The sequence below is a fragment of the Musca domestica genome, unplaced genomic scaffold (genome assembly GCF_030504385.1).
Source record: "Musca domestica strain aabys unplaced genomic scaffold, Musca_domestica.polishedcontigs.V.1.1 10, whole genome shotgun sequence".
Taxonomy (NCBI): domain Eukaryota; kingdom Metazoa; phylum Arthropoda; class Insecta; order Diptera; family Muscidae; genus Musca; species Musca domestica.
The window spans coordinates 6,914,843-6,941,366 of record NW_026712115.1 but is presented as its reverse complement, the minus strand read 5'-3'; the positions used below and the strand labels follow the sequence as shown (position 1 = coordinate 6,941,366).

The following is a 26,524-nucleotide window of genomic DNA, read 5'->3' as shown; positions in this document are numbered from 1 at the left end:
GTCCACAGAGGGTTCGCATTATTACAAATTACCAAAGGTCATGTCCACAAACAACAAGAACAACAATAACAAGGTCAAAACGTCTCCCAGTGAACATTGAATGCTAATTTCCATTTAATATTTATAAATGAGTGCAGACGTGTGTTGTTATGGCCGTGCGTGTCTCCCGCTTAGTTTTGACCATGTCCAAAATTTCTCTGGGAAGGAATACCCAGCAGTTATGAAAGCGAAAAAAGGCGAAACGAAAATCGGCAACTGTATTCAAAGGTAAACAACCACAGAGAAGATGTAGTCACCACCCCTTCCCCCACCGTAAAAGGCAACAATACCTGGTATTCTATTATTGTGGTTACAGGTCAATTGATGCCATTGTTGAGGTACCCAGATGAGACCACAAGGACACATTTCCCATTGCTGTAATTAAAGCATAATATTTGTTCAATAAGTACTTTGCCTTTGTTGTCGGCCGTATTTGGCCACAAAATGTGGTCGGACCGACTACTTGCAGGGGAGAGGAGCAGAGGAGACGAGCGCGTAGAATTATCTTGAGTTATTCATTTATCAAATAAAGTGGTTGGCTCGTTCGTTGTTCGTCCTTCTCGTGGCTGGCATTAGCGGTGGTAGATGACATGTCTGACAGTCTGGTTAATGCGGTCATGTCAGGGTTCTCGGTTGGTTTGACTTACGAAATATCAACATTTTAAATGGTCTTTAATAAAGACAATAGAGGGAACGGTTAAACATCCTCCTTGTCGGCTTCTCAAGTATTCAAAATTGTATTTGTGGTCGATAATGATGAATGGGAATTTCGGGGCCAACTTAATGCTGGTTATTGTCATGTGATTAGTATTTGGTAAGTTGGAAGATTAGAGAGCGTTCATCTTCATAATTTGAATTTGAAGCAACAAGGGAAGATGTCTAGGAGTATGTGGACTCCATAGAATCTTTCAAGGATACAACTTAATATTAAACAGTAAAATCAAGACTGATTGACTAACTTGTAAATATCTTGACAAAACGAATTTGAAAAGTAAAGAAAAGTATGGTTAAATTTAGTACTAACAAGTACAAAAGCAGTTACGTTCGATCGGGCCGAGTTCGGTTGAAGAGATATATGGGAGATATATCCAAATCTGAACCAATCTAGATAAAATTCTGCAGAGGTACCATCACATATCTGGTACAAAATATCATTGTTGTCGAATGCATATTATGAATGTGAGGGACGTAAACAACAAATCCGATGAAACATGTACCTGGGACCTATTTTTGAACCGATTTCCACTGAATTTAACGTACTTGCTTCTATACTGAATTCGGTCGGATGTACCAAAATTCAGGACTTTTGGACTGATATTGGCCATTTGGTGCACAATTAACACGAAATCGGTTGAAGATATATATTGGAGGTATATCCAAATTTGAACCGATCTTGACAAAATTTTACAGAGGTATTTTCGAGCAGTATCTGATGTGTCGTATCAAATATCATTCTTTTGGAGTGCATATTACGCATGTGAGGGACTTAAAACCACAAATCGGATGAAATATATATATGTATATATATATATATATATATATATATACTAGCTGAACCCGGTGCGCTTCGCTACCCCTTTTGATTTTATATGCATGCAAAATTTTTTTTACGAATATATGTTGGTTAAAAAAAAAAACAAAATTAGAAATTAAAAAAAAATTATTGCACTACTTTAATGCGTAAATAACCAAAACCATTAGAAAAGCAGTAACATGACGTACATACACGAAGGGTTTGTCCTTCGGATTTATTTATTTCATAGCAAATACCAAGCGTGCAGTAAACTGCAATCTTTTAAAGTTGAGTGGCATTTCTATTGCAATTAGTGAATTCGAGATAGCAACATACTTCGCCGTAATAAGCGTATTTCAAATCAATTGTTGTATTGTTTTTTAGTGTTAGCCTAAGGCGTTGTGGGTCAATGGTTCTTATTAAAATCATATCCCAATCTGATCTGGTTTAAATATAATTTTAAAAAAATACTTTTACACCAAATTCCGCCACACCTTTCATATTTCATTGAAATTGGTGCGTCATATATCGGCCGATAATATATATATGGGAGTTATATCCAAATCTTAACTAATTTCCAATTAATTTGTCACATTTATTATTGTAACCAAATTCCGCCACACATTTTTAATTTCATTGGTATCGGTCATATATATCATGTTTGGTGCATAGCATGTATGAAATCGGCCGAAATATATATGTTAGCTATATCCAAACCTAAACTGATTTTAATATAATTTGGCAATTTTTTCTGGTGCCAGATTTTGTCTCTCTCGCTTTGGGTGCATCAAATATGTGAAATCGGCTGAGTATATATATGGGAGCTGTAATGAAATCTGAGCGTATTTGAATATAATTTGTCAAATTTATTTTTGTACCAAATTTAGCCACTCATGCCGAATTTCCTTGGAATCGGATCTACGTATCGTGTTTTGTGCATCAAATATGTGAAATCGGCGGAAAATATATATGGGAGCTATATCCAAATCTGAACCGATTTTAATATAATTTGACTAATTTATTTTCTGATCAAAATCCCGATACATATTCCAAATTTCTTTGGAATCCAACATACATATCGTGTATGGTGCATAAAATACATGAAATCGGTCGAAAATATATATGGGAGCTATATCCAAATCGGAACCGATTTTAATATAATTGGACAAATGTATATTTGTTTTAATTTCCGCTACACATTCCAAATTTCATTGAAATTAGAGATACATAGCGTGTTTGGTGCATCAAAAAAATGAAATCGGTCGAAAATATATATGGGAGCTATATCCAAATCTGAACCGATTTTAATTTAATTTGACCAATTCATTTTGGCTCCCAATTCCGTTACTTATTTTAAATTTCATTACAATTGGAAATACATATCGTGTTGGTCCCCCATACATGAAATCGGCCAAAAATGTATATGGGAGCTATATCCAAATCTGAACCGATTTCAATATAATTTGTGAAATCAATTTTTTAGATAAAATCTATCACACGTTTCAAATTTCATTGAAATTGGGGATACATAGCGTGTTTGGTGCATCAAATGCTTGAAATCGGCCGAAAATATATATGGGAGCTATATCCAAATCTGAACCGATTTCAATATAATTTGACAAATTTATTTTCGGATTAAATCCCGTCACACATTTCAAATTTAATTGAAATCGAACGTTCATATTGTGATTGAGGCATCAAATAAACGAAATCGGTCGAAAATATATATGGGAGCTATATCCAAATCTGAACCGATTACAATATAATTTGGCAAACTTATTTTTGTTCCAAATTCCGTTACGTATTCCAAATTTTGAGACTGTATCTTCAACCAATCAATAGATATGTGCATATAAAATCAAAATTTTTGGGAGGTACCTCCGAATCTGATGCTATATCTCCAGTTCCAAGTGGAAATTCAAAAATGTATATAGCCTATGTTACTTTCAGGCGATGTTGCAGTATATATGGAAATTTTCAGGAAAATCTATTCAGCGGTTTTCGAGTCCATAAATTACAAACAAACAAACATACAAACATTTTCCTCTTTTATAGATATAGAAGATATATATATATATATATATATATATATATATATATATATATATATATATATATATATATATATATATATATATATATATATATATATATATATATATATATATATATATATATATATATATATATATATATATATGTATTTATATATATATATACGACACATCAGATACTGCTCGAAAATACCTCTGTAAAATTTTGTCAAGATCGCTTAAGATTTGATTATATTTTAAGTATTATATATATATATATATATATATATATATATATATATATATATATATATATATATATATATATATATAAAAGAGGAAAATGATTGTATGTTTGTTTGTTGGTAATTATGGACTCGAAAACCGCTGAATAGATTTTCCTAAAAATTTCCATATATACTGCAACATCGCCTGAAAGTAACATAGGCTATATACATTTTTGAATTTCCACTTGGAACTGGAGATATAGCATCAGAATCGGAGGTACCTCCCAAAAATTTAGATTTTATATGCACATATCTATTGATTAGTTGAAGATACAGTCTCCAAATTTGGAATACGTAACGGAATTTGGAACAAATATAAGTTTGCCAAATTATATTGTAATCGGTTCAGATTTAGATATAGCTCCCATATATATTTTTGACCGATTTCGTTCATTTGATGCCTCAAACACAATATGAATGTTCGATTCCAATGAAATTTGGAATGTGTGACGGGATTTAATCCGAAAATAAATTTGTCAAATTATATTGAAATCGGTTCAGATTTGGATATAGCTCCCATATATATTTTCGGCCGATTTCAAGCATTTGATGCACCAAACACGCTATGTATCCCCAATTTCAATGAAATTTGAAACGTGTGATAGATTTTATCTAAAAAATTGATTTCCCAAATTATATTGAAATCGGTTCAGATTTGGATATAGCTCCCATATACATTTTCGGCCGATTTCATGTATTTGGTGGACCAAACACGACATGTATTTCCAATTGTAATGAAATTTAAAATAAGTAACGGAATTGGGAGCCAAAATGAATTTGTCAAATTAAATTGAAATCGGTTCAGATTTGGATATAGCTCCCATATATATTTTCGACCGATTTCATGTATTTGATGCACCAAACACGCTATGTATCTCTAATTTCAATGAAATTTGGAATGTGTAGCGGAAATTAAAACAAATATACATTTCTCAAATTATATTAAAATCGGTTCAGATTTGGATATAGCTCTCATATATATTTTCGACCGATTTCATGTATTTTATGCACCATACACGATATGTATGTTCGATTCCAAAGAAATTTGGAATATGTAACGGGATTTTGATTAGAAAATAAATTAGTCAAATTATATTAAAATCGGTTCAGATTTGGATATTGCTCCCATATATATTTTCCGCCGATTTCACATATTTGATGCACAAAACACGATACGTATTTCCAATTCCAACGAAATTCGGCATGAGTGGCTAAATTTGGTACAAAAATAAATTTGACAAATTATATTCAAATACGCTCAGATGTGATTATAGCTCCCATATATATACTCAGCCGATTTCACATATTTGATGCACCCAAAGCGAGAGAGACAAAATCTGGCACCAGAAAAAATTGCCAAATTATATTGAAATCAGTTGAGGCCGATTTCATACATATTATGCACCAAACACGATATATATGACCGATTCCAATGAAATTCAGAAAGTGTGGCGGAATTTGGTTATAATAATAAATGTGATAAATTAATTGGAAATTAGTGAAGATTTGGATATAGCTCCCATATACATATATTCTCGGCCGATTTCACATATTTGACGCACCAATTTCAATGAAATATGAAAGGTGTGGCGGAGTTTGGTGTAAAAGTAATTTTTTTAAAATTATATTTAAATCGGATCAGATTGGGATATGATTTTAATAAGAACCATTGACCCACAACGCCTTTGGCTAACACTAAAAAACAACACAACAATTTATTTGAAATACGCTTATTACGGCGAAGTATGTTGCTATCTCGAATTCACTAATTGCAATAGAAATGCCACTCAACTTTAAAAGATTGCAGTTTACTGCACGCTTGGTATTTGCTATGAAATAAATAAATCCGAAGGACAAACCCTTCGTGTATGTACGTCATGTTACTGCTTTTCTAATGGTTTTGGTTATTTACGCATTAAAGTAGTGCAATAATTTTTTTTTAATTTCTAATTTTGTTTTTTTTTTAACCAACATATATTCGTAAAAAAAATTTTGCATGCATATAAAATCAAAAGGGGTAGCGAAGCGCACCGGGTTCAGCTAGTATATATATATATCTATATATATATATCTATATCTGACCCGAATTTCTGCAAATTTGATTTACTTGCTACTAGACTGAATTCAGTGGGATGTGCCAAAATACAGGTCATTTGGACTTATCTTACACATTTGGTGAACAATTAACCCGAAATCGGTATAAGATAAGTGGGAGCTATATCCAAATCTGATTCGATTATCAAAAATTTCAATAGAGATCGTCCTTGGGCCAAACAAATACTATTTGCAAAATTTTATCTCAAACGGATAATAAATGTGGCCTGCATTTTGTTGACAAGAATACGTGGACGAATGGATGCATAAATCGACTCAGAAAGTGATTCTTTGAAGATCCTCAAAAGTAACTATGGGTCTGTTTCGCTTCCTTCTCCATGTTACAAACAAATGCACAAAGATATAATACACTTACAACTATGTGGTGTAGGGTATACAAAATAACTACACTTTCAACTACAAACTTCAGTTAAATCGGTAGGAGAATGCAGCTAGAGTTTTCATACCATACCCAACGGGAGCCAAAATAGAAAATTTTATACTACAAAAGATGGTAATATATTGTGACTGGGATTATCAAAATACCGAATAACGGTCAACATATCAAATATCGAACCATTGTATGGATACCGTTGTCCAATATGGACAGTGTTTTGATGGTTGCAGAACCCATTATGAAGTTCAAATACCAAATTTTACACAAATGTGACTTAAATCGTCAAAATACCGAATATCCGAAGGTACCGTTGAATGTGCGCTGTAGGAAACACGTGAAACTAGATCTTCCATGTTCTGCTACCGGAGCTAGAACCCTTTACGAACTACAAACAACAATTTTTAGACACATCCGTGGGGAAATGTGGATAGTGGCAAATGTGGCAGGTACCCTTATATAGAGGCTTTACGAAGTCGTGGACCTATATATTCAATGTTCCGCCACCGAAGCTACAAATACCATTTTTTTTTTTTGACAAATTCGTGGAAAATGTGGCGAAATCATCAAAATACCGAATATCGGGAGCCACCGTTATATGGCGGCTATATCAAAACATGGACCGATATATCTCATTCTCAATGCAAACCATCCTAGACTCAATACAATTTGTTGTGCCAAATTTGAAAGCTCTACGTCAAATAATGTGAGCTATATCGTGATTTCAACAGACAGATGGACAGAATTTTATGCTGATCATGAATATATAAGTTAACACACAATAAGTTGTTAATCCAATAAAGTATAGTTTCTTTTATTAATAATTATTCCAAAGCAATCAATTCTCATGAATCTGCGTTGCAGACGTTTGTCTGCTCCAAATATTTTCCCAACATCAAATTCCGATTAATTTTAATGAACCCAAAAAATGCATTTCCGGTAGTTGACTTCGTCAACCCATGCAATGCTTTACGCGTGTAGACGAAATTAATAAGAATTGTTTTTGATAACAGCAACTAAATTTTAAACAACAGAGTGGCATGATTTCATGGAAAATAATTTTGTTAAATAGGCAAATTAATTTTAAAATTTAATTCTTACTCGAATATTGTAATGTAGTTTTTAAGACACTCTTTGATCAGCAGCCAACCAATAAAGTTGATTTTAATAAATAGAAAAATCGTGGTTTTAATAATAAAAGCGGCAGTAAGTTCAATTTCGATAATTGCAACTTACAGGATCAAAAGTAGTCCGCGATCCTTTTTGATAAAGTGACGCGTAATAAAAGACAGCGGTAAGTGCAATTTCGATAATTGCAACTTACAGGATAACATTAAATCACGAGCCCTTTTTGACAAAGTGTCGCGTAAGGATCACGTTGATCCAAATTTTTTTTGATACCTTATCACGTAAGGATCTAACTTATATAGCAAAAAATATATGGGGCTATATAAAGAGGTGGACCCGTAAAGACAATTTTTTGGCACTACGAACTTAAATAACAAATTTCCAACAATTTCTGTGACTGCAAAAAGTTTTACAGCCATCAAATATATCTATGTGAAGTTTTATCGCCTTATTTCATTGCGTTCGGAAGCTAGAGTCGAAAGAACGAACATCAGAAAATGACAGAATACTGTGGCTATCGCACTGATAACACATTCGGACTATTTTGCCAAATTTTGTATTTAACTATATGTCACAATAAGTACTTACCAAAGTGCCACCAAAAAGAACATAGCAATTTACTAATTGTTAGTTGGGTATACGATTTCCAGCAAAAATTCTTATTTCAAATCCAGATACCAGCCCATTATTTTAATATGAGCATATTGTTCAAATAATTGCTTACTTTTTGGTCACTGAAAGTAGTTACATGAGTACAGCGACGTACTCTTGTTAAAATAATGGGTTTAAAGCTGTATGACCCGACTAACCCTTGAAAAGGAAATGAAAACAAATTACCTTCTTTATTACCAGTTCGTTAAAAATAATTCTTTAAAAGTTTGTGAATCAAAAGAATCTACTTTCCTCATTGCCAAGTATGCTAACTCTGAGAATCGACCCAGGGATTATTATTTTGGCGGCAATGCGCTGTGCCATCATTACTCATTATTTGGTAAGAAAGAAAGTAAGCTGATTTATTTTGTGATTAGTTGTGTGCTTATTGAATATACTGCAGAAGGTATCTAACTTTCATTACCTTTGGATTACTGGTAAAGTTGATGGTAGTCCCAAAGATGTCACAAGTGTTTAAGAAAATTTAGTACCTCTAAAATCTTTTCTGAGATTGTCCAAAATTAAGTCGTTTTCTCAACTTATATATATAAAAGAATCTTATAAAAACTACACCAGCTCTCAATTTCATATTTTACAATTTTCAAATCAGATCCATTTTGAAGTCTGGGGAAACCGCCGACCTAAAAAGCTTTTAGTCTATTTTGTGTTAGAGCAATAATATCAAATGGATTTTTTAAATCCTCAGCATTTTGGCCACAATGTACCTATATATCTAGAATGATTGAATTCCAAAGAATTACTATCCATATATTTCAAAGAATGTGAAAGAGGGTGAATTTGGCCCCCCTATTTAGATGACGATGTAAACTGTCAAAGCGCCGACACAAATGTCTTTCAACTTTAGCTCTACTATCATAATTTACTGAAATTTTCATGTAATTATACAAAAAATTAATTTTATCGCACAAGAAACGAAAGTTTATAACCTACAAGAAATATTCAACTTCATTTAGAACTTTGATTTCTCCATAGTTATCGTGTGCTTTATGCAGCAACTGATTGTCTTGAAATTGTCTAATTTGGACATATACAGTTAGAGCGTTATTCATTTATTCATATCAATGGAGAAAACATTTACGATCATACTAAAAGCTATAAACGAACTTTATCTAAATATTATACCAAGGGTTTAAAAAGATAAATACTCCTAAGTTCTCATATTTTAATTCACATTAATACATATGCGAATGTATTTTGATATGTACATACAATCCATCTGGTTCATTTCATCCTTTAATACTTCCATATGTTTAAATATAGAAACGATTAATTAATTAAATGGACGAAAGCTTAAGATTGATGTACAACAATTCAAAATCAACACCACATCAACAAATAAATTAAATTACCACTCACTTACACTCTCTCACTCTCACTCCGTACCAGGCAGCCAGTCAAACAGGAGAGAACGAAAAAAATAACAAGTGTTGGAGATTTCCGAGATTTATTCAGTGCCTCTCACATCCGGAATGTATTACGTCCATACATACCTACACATGTATAAATATATGGATGTTGAAAATGCTAGCAATGAATTCACTCACATCAATTTGTTTCATAATCTCATAATAAAAAAATGTTGCTGGCCTTCTCGCAGATAGACATAAGTACGTCCCCAGTCATCAGGAGCAAACGAACACACACGTGCACACATACACACCCAAATGAGCCAACATATTTTTTAATTAAAAGTGCAATAAAAAATAATAACTTTGTTAATGTGTGTGTGCGTGTGTGCATAAATGTGGAATAGCTGGGAATTATATGCCGACCAAGTCATACCCATATGCACGCATCCTGTTGCCAGATAAATCCGCATTAAAAGTTTTTGTGTCCCTTAAATAAGGAAATTAATTGTGTTAAATGTACAAAAATAAAATAAAACAAAACCAACAGAAGCGCAAAAAAGAAGAAGAACAGCAACAGCACTAAAAATTCCAAGCAAACCCCAAACCTTGTAAATCGGCAAGTTTCGTACACTGTACGAACAATAATTTTTATTTCACAAATTATAAAGTCCATAAAATTCATTAAAATTTATTATCGCCAGGGCGCTTGGAAGTGGACAAAGTTCCCATTTCGCTTGGATAGATGGATGAGCGGTAAAGCGTCTGGCTTGGCTGGCATGTTTACTTCTTAGCCATTAAAGGTGCTGCTAGCCCACTGGGACATGTTCTGGTATTGTTGGTGGCAATGTTTTCAAACAAAGGCCCTAGGAGACCGACTGACTGACTGGCTGGCTGTGCTGTGCTAATAAAAACTTAACCAGCGTTTATGTTGTATCTCTGCAAATAAAAACATATTCTCTTAAACAAATACATATAAATATATACAAACATATACGTGTGTGTGAGTCAGAGTGAGTGTGTGACCATGTGAATTTGCTTGCTTGGGCATCATCTCCGGATGGATAAATGTGTGTGCCAAAATTTGTATACATGTGGGTGTGATTGCCAGTGTGGGGCATTGTTGTCGAAACAAACACAAGCAAACAAACATGATTTTATTTGTGTGTTTGCGTTTAAAGAATTATACACATACAAATTAAAGTTGTGCAAAGTTATTATACACTGCAGCAACAAATCTCTGGCATCGTTGAGAAGAACAAGAACTGGTATTGCCATTTTTAAAGTTATTTGAATGAAACAAACGTATTTAATGTTTCTTCAAAATGCTACCATTTTCAGACCCATCCAAAAACGTCTAATTTGTTAAGATTATTACTTGAGTCCTTGAGACGAAATAACATTTTTAACACCTCTATATATTCGTTAGGAATCCTTTAAAGCATAAAATTATCGGAGTAAAATTCCACGTCGATTTTGATTTGTACTTTAGTTTGTTTGTTGATTTAAAGCCTGTATTTTAGTTTAAAGAAAATCTTAACTTTCCTAGGAGGAAATATGCTATGCATGTTCGAAGGTGGGTAGTCTATTTCCAACGAAAATTTGTTAATATTTTTACATAGCGTGCTTGCCAAACTTAAAACTGTTATACAAACATCATTTTTGTCTTTTTGATATGTTTTGACATATGTCCTTTTTAAGCACTTTACCATACATTGTGTTTAGAGGATATAAATTTTGTCATTCCGTATGTTTGTCCATCCACCCGTTCTTCTGTTGTAAACACGCTAAAGTTCAAACGAAATGAGATACGAAGCTAAGATATTTCATAGAGTTGCCTTTTACCTGCAGGCAGGACAAGTTCAAAGATGAGATATATCGGTCCGTTTTCATATAATCCTCATATACAGGGTTAGATGAAAAAACTGGAACCAACTTCAGACTGCAGTCACTTCTAAACCACTCGTCCGACAGCTGTTATAGGGACAGCTTATATTATTATTTTCAAGCCTACAAAAGTATTTTGGTAAGAATTTTCCAGAAAAAAAGTTCTTCGTGATGGAATTCAAGCGTGATAGTGTTATTTATTTATATTTGACTGGAAAACAACAGGTGACTATCGTTAGAGTACTCCAGCATTGAAATGTGAATAAATCTTTTGGTCTTGTACCATCGCTCGTTACCGTGAGACTCGTAGCGTAGCCCAACGTCAAGGGAGTGGGCGGAAGAAAACAACAACATCAACAGAAATGGTTCGAAAAGTAAAGGAGCGAATTGATCGAAACCCGCGTCACAGTGGCCGAAAAATGGCTCGTGAGCTGAACATATCGCAATATTCCATTCGGCCATTGAAATTCCAAAAAGTGAAAGAACATACACCGCAACAGACTGTTGTAACTGGAGTATTTTTGATAGCAAGGTTGGCACTGAAAAATACCAAAGTGTCGATCGCCTCAAGCAAGCACTTCACCGGAAATGGGCCAAACTACCACAGAGTAACATTCGGGCAGCTGGTGACGGTTTCGTTGGCCGTTTGAAGGACATAATTCGTGCCAAATGTGGCCAATTCGAACAAATCTAAACTTTTTCTAAAATGTGATGCTATGCCCGACATTTTTTGCTTTCATTCAATAAAATTTAAAAAAATTTAAAAATTATGGCGTTTGACTTTGTTGCAGTTTTTTTATCTCACCGTGTATTGTAACTTCTCATGATACCGGACATATGCTTTTAGCTTAAGTTTCGAGCGGAGTAGCTTATAATTAATTATGTGGAGTCTATAACGGATTCTACCTACTGTGCAGTCAATGTCTATTTAGGTCCACGTTTTTCTATAAACCCCATATGATGGCTCCTCCCCATATTCCGTATTGTGATTCGAATATTTTTTTTTATTTAATTTGTAATTCGAGAATTCCATTTGTAATTCGAATTATTTCAGTTGTAATTCCAATGATTCAATTTGTAATTCCAATTATTTCAATTGTAATTCGAATTGTTGTATTTGTAATTCAATTTTTTTTAAATAAGCATTTATTTATTTATTTAAGCATTGCTATTTGTTTTAAAAATTTAAATGGTGTGACACATCCTCCCCCAAAGGCTTATCTCTAGTTAAATAAAATCTGATGTTGTTGATTTTTTTCCCGGAGATAGGTATTAATTTCTTCTTGGAGGATGGACCCATGTGTTATGTATTCATATCCTGTTTTCGCAAAGTATTTTTTTCTAGGAGGATGGACCCGAATGCCCGGATATTGGACCAATTTTGAAGCGTAAGCTATAATTTAGTACATATTTTATGGACATAATCAGTTCCTTTTCGACTTTTTAGAGGTTTTATAAAAAGTCGGGACCAAAGATAGATACTTTAAATATAACTCCGTGTCTTCGTCGCGGAATTTGGGTCAAATATCCGGATATACGGGTACGTCCCCCCAAAAAAAATTCCTCTTGAAAAAATTCAAAAAAATCGAGGATTGTTACTAAACTAGATTTGTTCTCAAAATAGTTTTGAATGTAGTTTCAGATATCTAAATAACCCTCCCATAACGTAACCCCCAAAAATATTTGTTTTTAAGAAATGTAAGCACATTTTTCAACAGAAAAGGTATCCTGTTATTGGTAGACCTGTTTTTGTATGACCATTAATTCGGAATTGTGTTTTTCTCTCGCATTCACTTACGTATCGTCATACAGAAACAAGCCCGAAGTAGCAAAAGAATAATTACTTACCTTAGGCGACATCCCCTGTTAAAATAATCTGTAAAAAGGTTGATTTGTAAGTAGTTACGGTTGTCATTAATTGTTTGGAAACTGCATTATTTGGTAATGGAAATTTTTACTAGGATGCGTTGTATCAGTCTGTCCGATGATACTAGGACCGAGCCAGTCATCTGACATCTGTACAGTTTCATTTTATTCGTCGATGTTCGCATCAATGTCGTAGGTTTTATGATGATCAGCGTGGGGTTTTTAATATTTGTGGGGGAAGGACATTGTTAGATCGACTCAAAACCTCGGTAATCGGTTTTGTCGTTGAAGTATATTGAGTCGGTATCAAATGACAAATACTCTTTACTGCCAAAAGCCTCAGAGAGTGAGAAAATTAGACTATACCCTAATTAGGGGTAAAATTGAAACCCACTTTGATATTTTTTACACAAAGTTTTTATACCCTCCACCATACATAGTATGTATATTAAGTATATTAAGTTCGTCATTCCGTTTGTAACTCATCGAAATAATCATTTTAGACCCAACAAAGTATATATATTCTTGATCAGCGTAAAATTCTAAGACGATTTAGACCTGTCCGTCCGTCCGTCTGTTGTAATCACGCTACAGTCTAAACGAATTAAGATAGGAAGCTAAAATTTTGCACAGATCTCACTTTTGTCTGCAGGCAGGTCAAGTTCAAAGATGGGCTATATCGGTCCACGATATCGTATAGCCCACATATAACGGTACCCCCCGGTATTCGATATTTTGATGATTTTAGCCACACTTTTCATTTGAATTGTCTGAAATTCCACAAAAGGGGTCCCTTGTGAGCAATTTACCCCCTGAAAGAGAATTGTCAATATAGGTCCACGATATCGTATATACACCATATAACTGTACCTCCCGATATTTGGTATTTTGATTATGTTAGCCACAGTTTTCAATGGAATTGTCTTAAAATCCACACAAGTTATTCCTTGTGAGTACTTTACCCACTGAGAGAGAATTGTCTATATAGGTCCACGATATCGTACATCCCCCATATAACGGTACCCCCCGATATTCGGTATTTTGATGATTTTACCCACATTTTTCAACGGAATTGTCTGAAAATCCACACAAGGAGTTCCTTGTGGGAGCTTTATGCCTCGGCAGAGAATTATCTTTTATCTTATTATTATTATAGGTCCGCGATATCGTATAGCCCCCATATAACGGTACGCCCGATATTCGGTATTTTGATGATTTTACCCACATTTTTCAACGGAATTGTCTGAAATTCTACACAAGGAATTCTTTATGTGTACTTTACCCCTTGAAAGACAGTTGTCTTTATAGGTCCACGATATTGTATTTCCCCCATATAACGGTACCCCCCGGTATTTTGATGATTTTAGCCACATTTTCCAATCGTATTGTTTGAAAATCCACACAAGTAGTTCTTTGTGAGCACTTTACCCCTGGAAGGGAATTGTCTATATAGATCCACAATATCGTATATCCCCCATACATCGGCACCTTCCTATATTAGATATTTTAAAGATTTTAAAAGAATTTTTAATGGATTTTATTCAAGTTTGGCCCGGCCGAACTTACTGCTTTTTTACTTGTTTTATATCAACTTACAGTCCAAAATTTCGAATTCAAAGAAAACCTTTTGATAATCTAGTAAATTTGTCAATAGGGGCGGTGCTGATATGTGGGGAAAATGACCAAAAGTTGAAATACCGACTACAAAAAATCAATAGAAAATTATTTCCAGAGCCTTTATTCATAACGTGGCGACACATATATTTTTTATAGCCCATAACATATATATATATTCATTTTACACCAAAAGCCGACTTAAAAAAATGTCATTGAACAATGTGGCTAAAATCACAATGCCGATTATAGGGTGGCTATATATATGGGGACTTTATTAAGGCGTGGACCTGTGCAAGCAATTTTCTGTAATAGAATGTGGTACAATTCAGGTGAAAAGTTACACAAATTTTCAAAAAAACCAAACACTGATATATGCCTCCTTCAGCCATAAGGTTTAGGCTATAAATCGCGTTAAGTAGATTGGCTCCCCAGAATTTCTCTGAGATTTTCTCGCATTTATGAAAATGTTTATACCACCACACATCAAATTGCATGCATCCATCCGCAATAAGATATTTCACAAATATCGCCTATGGTTACAGCGCACTAATTAAGAAACAGTAATATTGGAAAATTGTACGTTTCAAATCCTCCGGAATATTTTTGTTGCTCTAGGCTTTATTATTTCGTTGGAATTTCTGATTGTGACTGTCAGTCACAATTGACCAGCTTATTTGCTTTGAAAATCAGTCACATTCATTTAGCGCCAGCATCCGCATTTCTATTAAGCAGTCCCTGTGGTGTCCCAGTGGTCAGAGTGCCTAAGTGAGTCCAAACACAGACTGTCGACACACTGCCACAGACTGCGACCACAGCAAACATCAATTATATTGCATTGCCATTGCCATAGTCATAGCCTTTGAATTAATAACATCAATAATTTGTGTTTTTATTTCTGTTTCTGCTCTTGTTTTTGTGTCCTTGTTATTATTGCTTTATTGTTTTTATTGCTGTTGACACTGACCATAATATTTTGCCATTTATGACACACACACACACATCGACTTGTTGTGCGTGATTAACACAGAGCTTGCAAATGACACAAAAAAAAATGAGAGCAACGTTAGTATGTTGATTATTTTTCTAGTTTTTGTTTCCTTATTTTGTTAATTCCCCTGTTGTTGATACTGTAGCAACTTGTCATTATTATGGCTGTTGTGACTACTACCACCACGAATATTGAAGCTGCTTCTGTTGTGACTGAAATTGCGGCTGTGACTGTCAACGACATTGTTTATTATTGCAGAAATATTTATGTTGTACAAGAATGTCTCTTTTCGTTTGTTTGTTTGTTTGTTTATTTGTGTATGTGTGTGCTGATAATTTAATTAGCATCATACAAACACATGCATAGCCTTCATAGAAATGAAAAATAAACAATCAAATGTTACAAAATAATCTCACATACACATACATTTACACAGACAAATGAGGATATACACATGAGAAAAACATTCATTGACAAATGAATGTGAGTGAGAATACAACAATGTCAAGACAGATACCAGATAACTCTGGCACATACACTCATTCAAAAACAGGACTAATAGATGAGAGACGAATGTTGTTGAGTTATATATGTTCGCAAATGTGTATGTGTGTATATTATTGCCTATCATGTGTATATGCATGGCTCCAATTATTTTCAAACATCTATTTTTTGTATGCAAAAATTGTTGTTCATTTTTCTGATGGAAATAAAATCGTTGTTTGAAAAATCGATTAGTTTTGAATTTTAGATATCTGCGTGAGATTTATTTTCGTGGAGAATTTTCTTAAATACTTGGGTCAGAAATTTTTTAGTGATTCTTAAAACCATAGCATGAGAACAAGGTTTTTTATCTAAATAAGTGTAAGTCTGGCAAAGGAAACTTGCTCTCAGTAAAGTTCGGTATGGTTGAACTTTCTGCAAGTCCATTACGAACTTCAAATGCCAAATTTGGAGGCAACTATACATTGGGCCTTTCTTAAAACGATGACCCATTATATAGAGAGTTTTCTGCCAGAGAGCATGATATCTATAATGAACTCTTCGCATAGCCCCCATATAACGGTACCTTCCAATATTTTGCATTTTGATGTTTTTGCGAATTATTCTCCGGAAAAACTCTCTACAAATGGTGGAGATAAGTAAAAGTTCGGCCCGGCCAAATTTGTTGATTTTTTCCTTGTTTTAATTCACCTAAAGCTTCGAGTTCGGTTTCTGGGCGCATACATCAATCAGCAGATCACAAATCTATCAGTCATGTAAAGGCTAATTTTTTATATATTAAGAAATCATTGAAGAATATTATGAAATCTGTAAAGAATGTTTGATCTACCCCCTGAAGTGGCTATTGTTACTAAATTTCGCACCACCAACACGCCTACGCAGAGCATGAATGGATGAAAATATCGCAGCCGAAAGATCTATCTCAACGTTCAATTTGTTGTGAATGGCCTCTTAGAAATTTTGAAACAGATCCACTATTTTATCGAAAATGTGTTCCGCGACGAAGCCCATTTTTAGCTCAATTGGTAAATAAGCAGAAATGCTACCAACACTTCCAGAAAAATCACAGTTAGGTAAGGTTGACGGGATGATGGCATTTGAACCGTACTTCTTTAAAGATGCTGCAATTAGCAACCCAACTGTGAATGGTGAATTGATTTCCAACTTTTTTGTCCAAAAAAATCTACATATTTCAATCCAGTGGTCCAAAATTAGTAGTATTTAGTACTTTTCAAACAATTACAGTACGCATTTGCAAAACCACCACCAAAAACTCTTAGAGACCTCAATATCAAATTTCAGGACTTTAGCTCTATACCAAATTTAGTACTTTTCGTACAATAATTGTACATATTTCCCAAAGCACTTCTATATGTCCAGGCTATACATGATCAACGTCCCTCACAGCAAATTTCCAATTACTATCTGTATCCCACAACCCAATTTAATAGGAACAATTATAGTACGCATTTCAAAAATCTTCTTTATATTTTAACCACAGACACCAAGTGACACATACGTCATATTACAGGTTTTCAGCTCTATTCCAATTCTTCAAATCTATTCCAATTCTATACCAAACTTTGAGTTATTGAGTACTTTTGCACCAACTATAGTACGCATTTCCAAACCCACTTTCAAATCTCAATCCCAGAGACCTCACTATATAATTTCAGGATTTAAGCTCCATTCTTACACCCAATAGCAAAGTTAGTATTATTTACTAATTTTCCTCGTAATTTAGGACGCATTTCCAAATCACCACCAAATATCAAACACAGATACCATCAGTAGTCTATGTGTCATATTTCAGAACTTTATTCTATTCCTTTTACCCAATACCCAATGTAGTACCATTCAGTATTTCTTGCACGTTTATAGTATACATTTCCGAAACTACCTCCATATGTTCAGGCTACATATACACACAGCAACCCTAATACCAATTTAAAAATTTTCCAGCACCACCTATCATATTATTTAGTACTATTCGTTCACACACTTAGTACACATATCCCCTATGTATCAATCCCAGAACCAACGGAGACTCCCATACCAAATTTCTGGATTTCAGCTCAATACCCTCACCTCACACAATTTAGTACCACTTAGTACTTTTCGAACAATTATAGCGGGCATTTCCAAAATCATCTCTATTTTAACCACAGACACGAACAGTGACTACTATATCAAATTTAAGAATTTTTTTCTACCCTTCACCCAATACCAAATATAGTGACATTCAGTATTTTTCGTACAGTCATAGTACACATTTCCGCAACCACCTTCATATGTGAAGGCTATACACACACAGCGACAATAATACCAAATTACAAATATGTAAGCACTATTTGTTCAACAAATACCAAATTTTAGCAAATATAGTACTACTGAGTACTTTTCGGGCACATACAGTACATATTTTCATTACCACAAACCTACGACCAACAGGGATCCCAATACAAAATGTCTGATGCATCCATTCACTCTAAACCGAATTTTACCAAATTTAGTACCGTTTATAGGGCGAGATGAAAAATTATTAAATTAATTTATTCCAGTGACAGCTCATTATATTGTTTACAAGCGTACAAAAACATTTTGGTGAGAATTTCCAAAAAAAAAATTATTCGCGATGGATTTCAAGCGTTATAGTCTGATTTCTTTATATTTGGCTGGAAAACAACAAGGGGCTATCCAGCATTTAAATGTGAATAAATCGTTTGTGTCTCGTACCATCGCTCGCGACCGTGATACTGGTAGCGTAGCCTGAAGTCAAGGAAGTGGACGGAAGAAAACAGCAACATCAGCAGAAATGGTTCGAAAAGTAATGAAGCGACTTGATCAAAGCCGCGTCGCAGTGGCCGAAAAACGGCTCGTGATCTGAACATATCGCAATACTCCATTCAGCAAATTTTCAAAAATGAGTTCGAGCTAAAGCCATTGAAATTCCAAAAAGTGCAAGAACTTACACCGCAACAGAAAGAAACTAGACTCAAAAGAGCTAAAGAGTTGCTTCGCTTGGCTGAAATTGGTGAACTGCCGAATTTGATTTTCTCCGATGAGAAAACATTGGTTGTCCAGCAGTTTGTAAACAAACAAAATGATCATGTTTACTTGCCAAAGAGGTCAGCTAAAAATATGCACCTTCGGTTGGCCACTAGAACTCAAGCGCAGACCATGGTGATGGTGTGGGCCGCCATAAAAGGTGAGGGTCGCTTTACGCTCGTATTAATCGACCGTGGCATCAGAATAAATGCCGAATATTATCGCGAAAATATTCTGGAGGATGATAGTTGAACATTCGAACAGGACTCAGTACCATCGCACTCAGCAGGCGCCACCTACGAATGGTTACAAATGAGGTTCCTCGCTTCATTTTAAGCGCACAATGGCCACTAAATCTCCGCATTCCAATCCATTCCAATCTGGAGTATTTTGGAAAGCAAGGTTGGCACTAAAAAATACCAAAGTGTCGATCACCTAAAGCAAGCGCTTCGCCGGGAATGAGCCAAAATACCGCATAGTAACAGCGTGTAACGGTTTCATTGGCCGTTAGAAGGCCATAATTCGTGCCAACGGTGACCAATTCGAACAAATCTAAACTTATTCTAAAATTTGATGCTACTTCCGACATTTTTGCTTTCATTCAATAAAATTAAAAAAATGTAAAAATTATGACGTTTGACTTTGTTGCAGTTTTTTTATCTCACCTTGTATAACGCGTTTGCTGATGAAATTATCTGCAGGAGCTAAAACCAAGTCCGAATCGACATTTTTAATAGTGTTCGGCGTTTTGCGTAAATGAATGCGACGTGTTAAGGATTATCGCTTCATTAACTATACAATATCAAACCATTTTATTTAAGTCGGAAGTCGCCTCCTGACACATGACTCATGTTACCGTGGAGAATATTTCTTTCACTTGAAATCCATGTAGCTTTTATTTTCACATAATTTACCTTAAATTCTCCAAAGATAATCTCATTTCGAATGCATGGAAAACTTTCAATTGCTCACTTGTCGCAATGACTTTCATAACTGCAACTTATTGTTTGAGCCAATTGTGCGTGAATCTAGACGCAACGAATGGCCGATTATGATAAATTCTCCCAATTGAAATGATTTGCAAGAGCTAATAAAGAAAAGTTTTTGGCAATGTTGTTACCTCCAAACGAAATGCCGTCGATTAGTACGCTGCGAAAACTAACAAAATAAAAAAGAATAATAAAAGTTACTACTAAACCACATAGAAGCAAATGAATGTCTGTAACAAAATGCACATTTTATCTTAACTTTATTGGCAAAGGCCTTCAATATCAAACCACCCTAGATTTTCTTTCCCCTCAACATGGGAGAAGTTTAATAGGATTGTGGCGATTGTTCTTTGCCAAAGTAATGCCATAATGTGAGCAACATATTTGTTGGAATTATCGGCTATATTAACGGTCTCACACCACACCGCTCACTAACACTCACATACACCTACACATTCACCACCATAAAAACCAAGAGTTAACACTACTATTCAGAAGAATTTTATTGTGACTGCAGGTGGTCATCGGGCCAATTACTTCCACATGAATGGTTTGCATTCACTTTTGCCAACATAAGTATTTAACAATATTAGATGTCAAGAAAACGAATTAAAAGTATCCGACACAAATTACTTTGAACCAATAAGTTTAGTTTTTTTCTTTTTAGTTCCAAGAAAATCGGATATCTAGTAGCATGAGCCAAGTACAATTGCTAATATATATTGACTGGGTATTTCCAATAGAGATTAATGGTAAGATGAAGACACTAGCAAGATTTGTTTGAAAAAACCCTACTCCACGAAGGCAAATTGGGGGGATTACAACATTTGCTTTTCACTGAATGTGTGTTAATTTAAAGTTAATTTTTTGAATGGTATGATACTATTTAACAAGTAAAAAAAACATTAAGATTGGCTGGGCCGAACTTTTAATACTCTCCACCTTAGCGTAATGGAAATATTGGAACCAATTATGACCCACAAATACTAATTTTTAGACATATTCGTGGGAAAATGTGGCAAAAATCATCAAAATACCGAATATCGGGAGGTACCGTTATATGGGGGTTATACCAAAACGTCGACCTATGCATGCAATGTTTCGCCACCGGAGCTAGAACCCATTATGACCAACAAATACCAATTTTTGGACAAATCCATAAAAAATGTGGCAAAAATCATCAAAATACCGAATATCGGGAGGTACCGTTATATGGGGGCTATACCAAAACGTCGACTTATACATGCAATGTTTCGCCACCGGAGCTAGAACCCATTATGACCAACATATATCAATTTTTAGACAAATCCATAAAAAATGTGGCAAAAATCATCAAAATACCGAATATCGGGAGGTACCGTTATATGGGGCTTTACCAAAACGTGGACCTATACATGCAATGTTTCGCCACCGGAGCTAGAACCCACTATAACCAACAAATACCAATTTTTAGACAAATCCATGAAAAAATGCGGCAAAAATCATCAAAATACCGAATATCGGGAGGTACCGTTATATGGGAACTATACCAAAACGCGGACCGATATATGTCATTTTCAATACCAACCATCCTAGACACAATACAAATTATTTTGCTAAATTTTGACGCTCTACGTCAAATAATGTGGCTTGTATCGTGATTTCAACAGACAGACGAACAGACAGACCGACGGACATCGTTAAATCGACTTAGATTTTTATGCTGATTATGGATATATATACATAATGGGGTCTACGACGAATATTTAGACATGTTACAAACGGAATGACAAAGTTGATATACCCTCCTTTCCAAGGTGGAGGGTATAAAAATTACATATTACAAAATTCTTTTCCTGTGCTGCATAAAGTGTCATTTTTTTCAGAATACAATATTTTCCTATATAAAATGCGAAATATTTATAAATATTTAAACATACAGGGTTAGACAAAAAAACTGCAACACAGTCGAACGCCATAATTTTTACATTTTTTTAAAAATTTTTTGAATGAAAGCTAAAAAATGTCGGAAATAGCATACAATTTTAGAATAAGTTAAGATTTGCCTTCAAACGGCCAATGAAACCGTCACACGCTGCCCGAATTTTGCTCTGCGGTATTTTGACACATTCCCGACGAGGCACTTCCTTGAGGTGATCGACACTTCGGTTTCTGATATTGCCAACCCTGCTTTCTAAAATACTCCAGACACAATTGTCCAACGGATTGATATCCGGAGATTTTGGTGGCCATTGTGCGCTGGAAATGAAGCGAGGAACCTCATTTTGTAACCATTCTTGTGCGATGGTGCTGAGTACTGTTGGAATGTCCAAGGTCTGCGGCCAAAATGTTAGCAAGCCCAAGGCTTTAAAACACCCCCCAAAATATTTTCGCGAGAATATTCGGCATTAATTCTGATGCCACGGTCGATTAATACGAGCGGCTGTTATGGCGGCCCATACCATCACCATAGTTGAGTTCTGGTGGCCAACCGAAGGTGCACGTTTTCAGCTGACCTCTTTGGCAAGTAAATACGATAATTTCGTTTGTTTACAAACTGCTGGACAAGGAATGTTTTCTCATCGGAGAAACCCAAAATTCGGCAGTTCACCACTTTCGACAAAGCGAAGCAACTCTTCAGCTCTTTGAGTCTATTCCATTTCTGTTGCGGTGTAATTCCTTGCACTTGTTGGAATTTCAATGACTTTACCCCGAGCACATTTTTCAATATTTGCCGATTGAAATATTGCGATATGTTCAGCTCACGAGCCACTTTTCGGCCACTACGACACCGGTTTCGATCAAGTCGCTTCTTTACTTTTCGAAACATTTCTACTGATGTTGTTATTCTCTTCCTTCCTCTTCTTTGACGTCGAGCTATGCTACGAATATCACGGTAAGGAGCGATGGTACGAGACACAAAAGATTTATTCACATTTAAATGCTGGAGTGCTCTAACGATAGCCACTTGTTTGATTTGCCAGCTAAGTATAAAGAAATTACACTATCAGGCTTAAATTCCATCACGAATAACTTTTTCTGGAAATTTCTCACCAAAATACTTTTGTATGCTTGTGGGCAATATAATGAGCTGTCACAGGAATAATTTTAACAGCTGTCGGACGAGTGACTTAGTAATGGCAGCAGTCTGAAGTTGGTTGAAGTTTTTTCATCTCATCCTGTACATTGTCAATTTTCTGTCGTAGACTGTAGTATCCATTAGGAATAATATCGCTTAAATCATTAACATATCGAATATTGGGAGGTACAGTTATATGGGGGCTATACCTAAATTTGGACCCATTTTCAATACCAAAAGTCCTGCAAACGTAACACACATTAGAGTAAAATTTAATGAACCTACTTCAATTTGTTCGGAAGCTAGAGTGATTTCCACAGATCGGCGTCATCGTTAAACCGACACAGAATTTTATGCTGATAAGGAATATATATACTTGTGGGGTCTAAAATCTATATTTCGAGGTGTTACAAACGGAATGACAAACTTAATATACCCTCCATACTATTGAAGAGGGTATAAAAACACAGAAAACTTAACTGTTGTGATCATCTATCTTTCCAATGCATTTCTGATTATCATACTGTATTTACAATTTTTATGGTATTCAATATGGAATGTATCGCTCCACGTTTTTAAATGGTTCAATTATAAGCTTGTTGAAGAATTTACAACGGAGTTAGCTATAATTTAAAATTTGTAGTTCTCGCCGAGAACTTCTGCTCTGTACAAAAAAATTAATGTAGACGCACATTTTACACATTTTAGTACAGCCCCCATATAATGGTTTCACGCCATTTTGGATCTTTTTAAGATTTTAGCCAAATTTTTCGACGAATCCATTATACGAATAAACCCGATTTATCATTTGTTTTTATAAATCTACTCGTTGTACATCTAAGTCCATATAACTAATAAATTTCATTCAAATACTAACAAGCTTCCCACATGCTAACAGACCGACGACATCAATTTATTAAAATGAATGCACGACCAGAGGATTTAGACGACATGCCATAATAACATCTCTCCGTTTCATGCATAAACTTGTCCAATTCTTGTTATTGCCATATGCCAAAGTCGAAACAATAACATTTCATGTAGCCTTAATCCCTACCCCCGAAACTTAATCTCTCCTGCTGTTGACCAAGAGGATTTCGAAATTAAATCTCAGAACACAAATGAGAACTGGTGGTGTGATTAAGCCATGCCAATAATAGTCCCCATCTCCATCCCGAGACCCTTGCTGTTGCTGTAGTTCGACATAATTTGTATGTATGTACGCAATAAATCGATTCATAATTCCAACAATGGTCAAGAGTCAATTTTGCACAAAACAAGAAATAAACCATAAATAAATTTTATCCTCTCACCGAGTCAAAGCGGGTGACCAGCTAAACCAACAAAAGAAAAGGAAATGCAAAACCGAAAAATGTCATATTGCCATGCATTCGAGACATAAACTCCAATTACATCAAAAGCCAACACACACACATACATACAGGGCGAGCAGTTTGCCAATAAAAACCAAACAAAAATGTTCTTAGGCCATTTTTTCGTTAAGGGTTGAGTTGCTCGGCCTGATGTTTGCCCATACATAAATGCATGATGTATTCTCTTTATGTTCCAACAAAACAAAAAGAAACTCAAGGATCCAAATGAACTTTTGTCTTTAAAATATTCAAACACTCACTTATGACCATGTGTCGTCCACAATGCAGGAGGGGTGGGGAGGGGAAGGAGAAGAAATGTAGACTTGGGTCATTCTAAATAAACCCATAAATATTTGAACCACATAATTCTGCCTTTGGGTTATGAAAGGTCAAGTGCTTAGATGTGTTTTTTCTTTTCATTGGATTTTTGTGATTACCGAGGTCAGTACCAACAGTTCGAACCAAGACTCATTTACAGATTTATTGTCGCACTAGGTGACAATGCGGATAACTTTTTGTTACAATCCGTTTTTCCCATAATTTGAAACAAACCAAAACAAAATTATATTTATTTATGATTAAAAAAAATTGCATTAAATATTTTCTGCATATGCGATCCCTATCTCACTAAAATACATCATTCTATTAGTTGTTCTGGTACTAACAATGGGCTATATAGGTCCACGTTTTGGTATAGCCCACATGTAACTGTAGGCAAATATTTAAGGAATTTTGGGTGTTTTAGTCGCAATTTTAACACGAATTTGCTATAAATTGGCAGCATATGTTCACATTATGTTAGAAACATCCTTGCATAAAAATTTCCATATAGGTCTGAGTTCTGGTCTCCGTATCTCCAGATTTTTGGTATTTCACACACATACTTTTCACTGTCACGCTTTTCATTGGAATTTGAAGTACCTACCAAACAATAATATGAGAGAAAATTGCTGATACATGTCCATCCCTTTGTATTGCCCCCAATAACCGTATCTTCCTATATTCGGTATTTTGATGATTTTAGCGGCATTAGTGACCACATATTTGCCTATGCAGGTTTTCGTCTTCGTATCCATATAATGATATAATATCTATTCGCTATAATTATAATTTTTGTGGCTTTATTAGCGAAATTGTTTCAAGTTTCGTATTTGAATATCGTAATGGCCTGTGACAAAAATTGCTTGTACAGATCCAGATCTTCGTAGATGTCGCTATGTAAGTAACTCTCTATATTCGGTATTTTTATGGTTTTAGCAGTATTTTTCAACGTGATTTTTTTTTAAATTTTCAAATGGTGAATATAGCTCAATGATTACCAAAAAAATTGTCGATTTAGGAGCAAAGATTGACCAGAAGCAATGATTCCCAAATATTTTGTCTAAAATTCTTAACTTTAACAACATGTGGTTGCAACACAGCAGTAGTTCTGGGAACATTGTGTTTCACGTTCGAGGCCGGCCAGTTGTCTGCCTAGATCGTGCGAGTTAATAATTTTGGATTATTATTACCAAAGCTCATCTTCGTTTAGACAACGTCCGCTTCAATGGACGCATAGGAAGACACTATTGAAGCAACCAGGGTAAGTCAAAAACCATAATTTTTACATTTCTTTTTGGATTTTGTTGACTGAAAGCAAAAATGTCGGAAGTAGCATCAAATTCTGGAATAACTTTAGATTTGTTCGA

General features: G+C 34.8%; 1 protein-coding gene across 1 annotated transcript in view; it reads left to right on the top strand.

Annotated features, from left to right (window-relative positions):
* The window catches only part of LOC101892092 (5-hydroxytryptamine receptor 2A-like), a 343,177-nt gene that overhangs the window by 227,904 nt on the left and 88,749 nt on the right, over window positions 1–26,524 (top strand). The gene's annotated exons all lie outside the window — the stretch shown is intronic.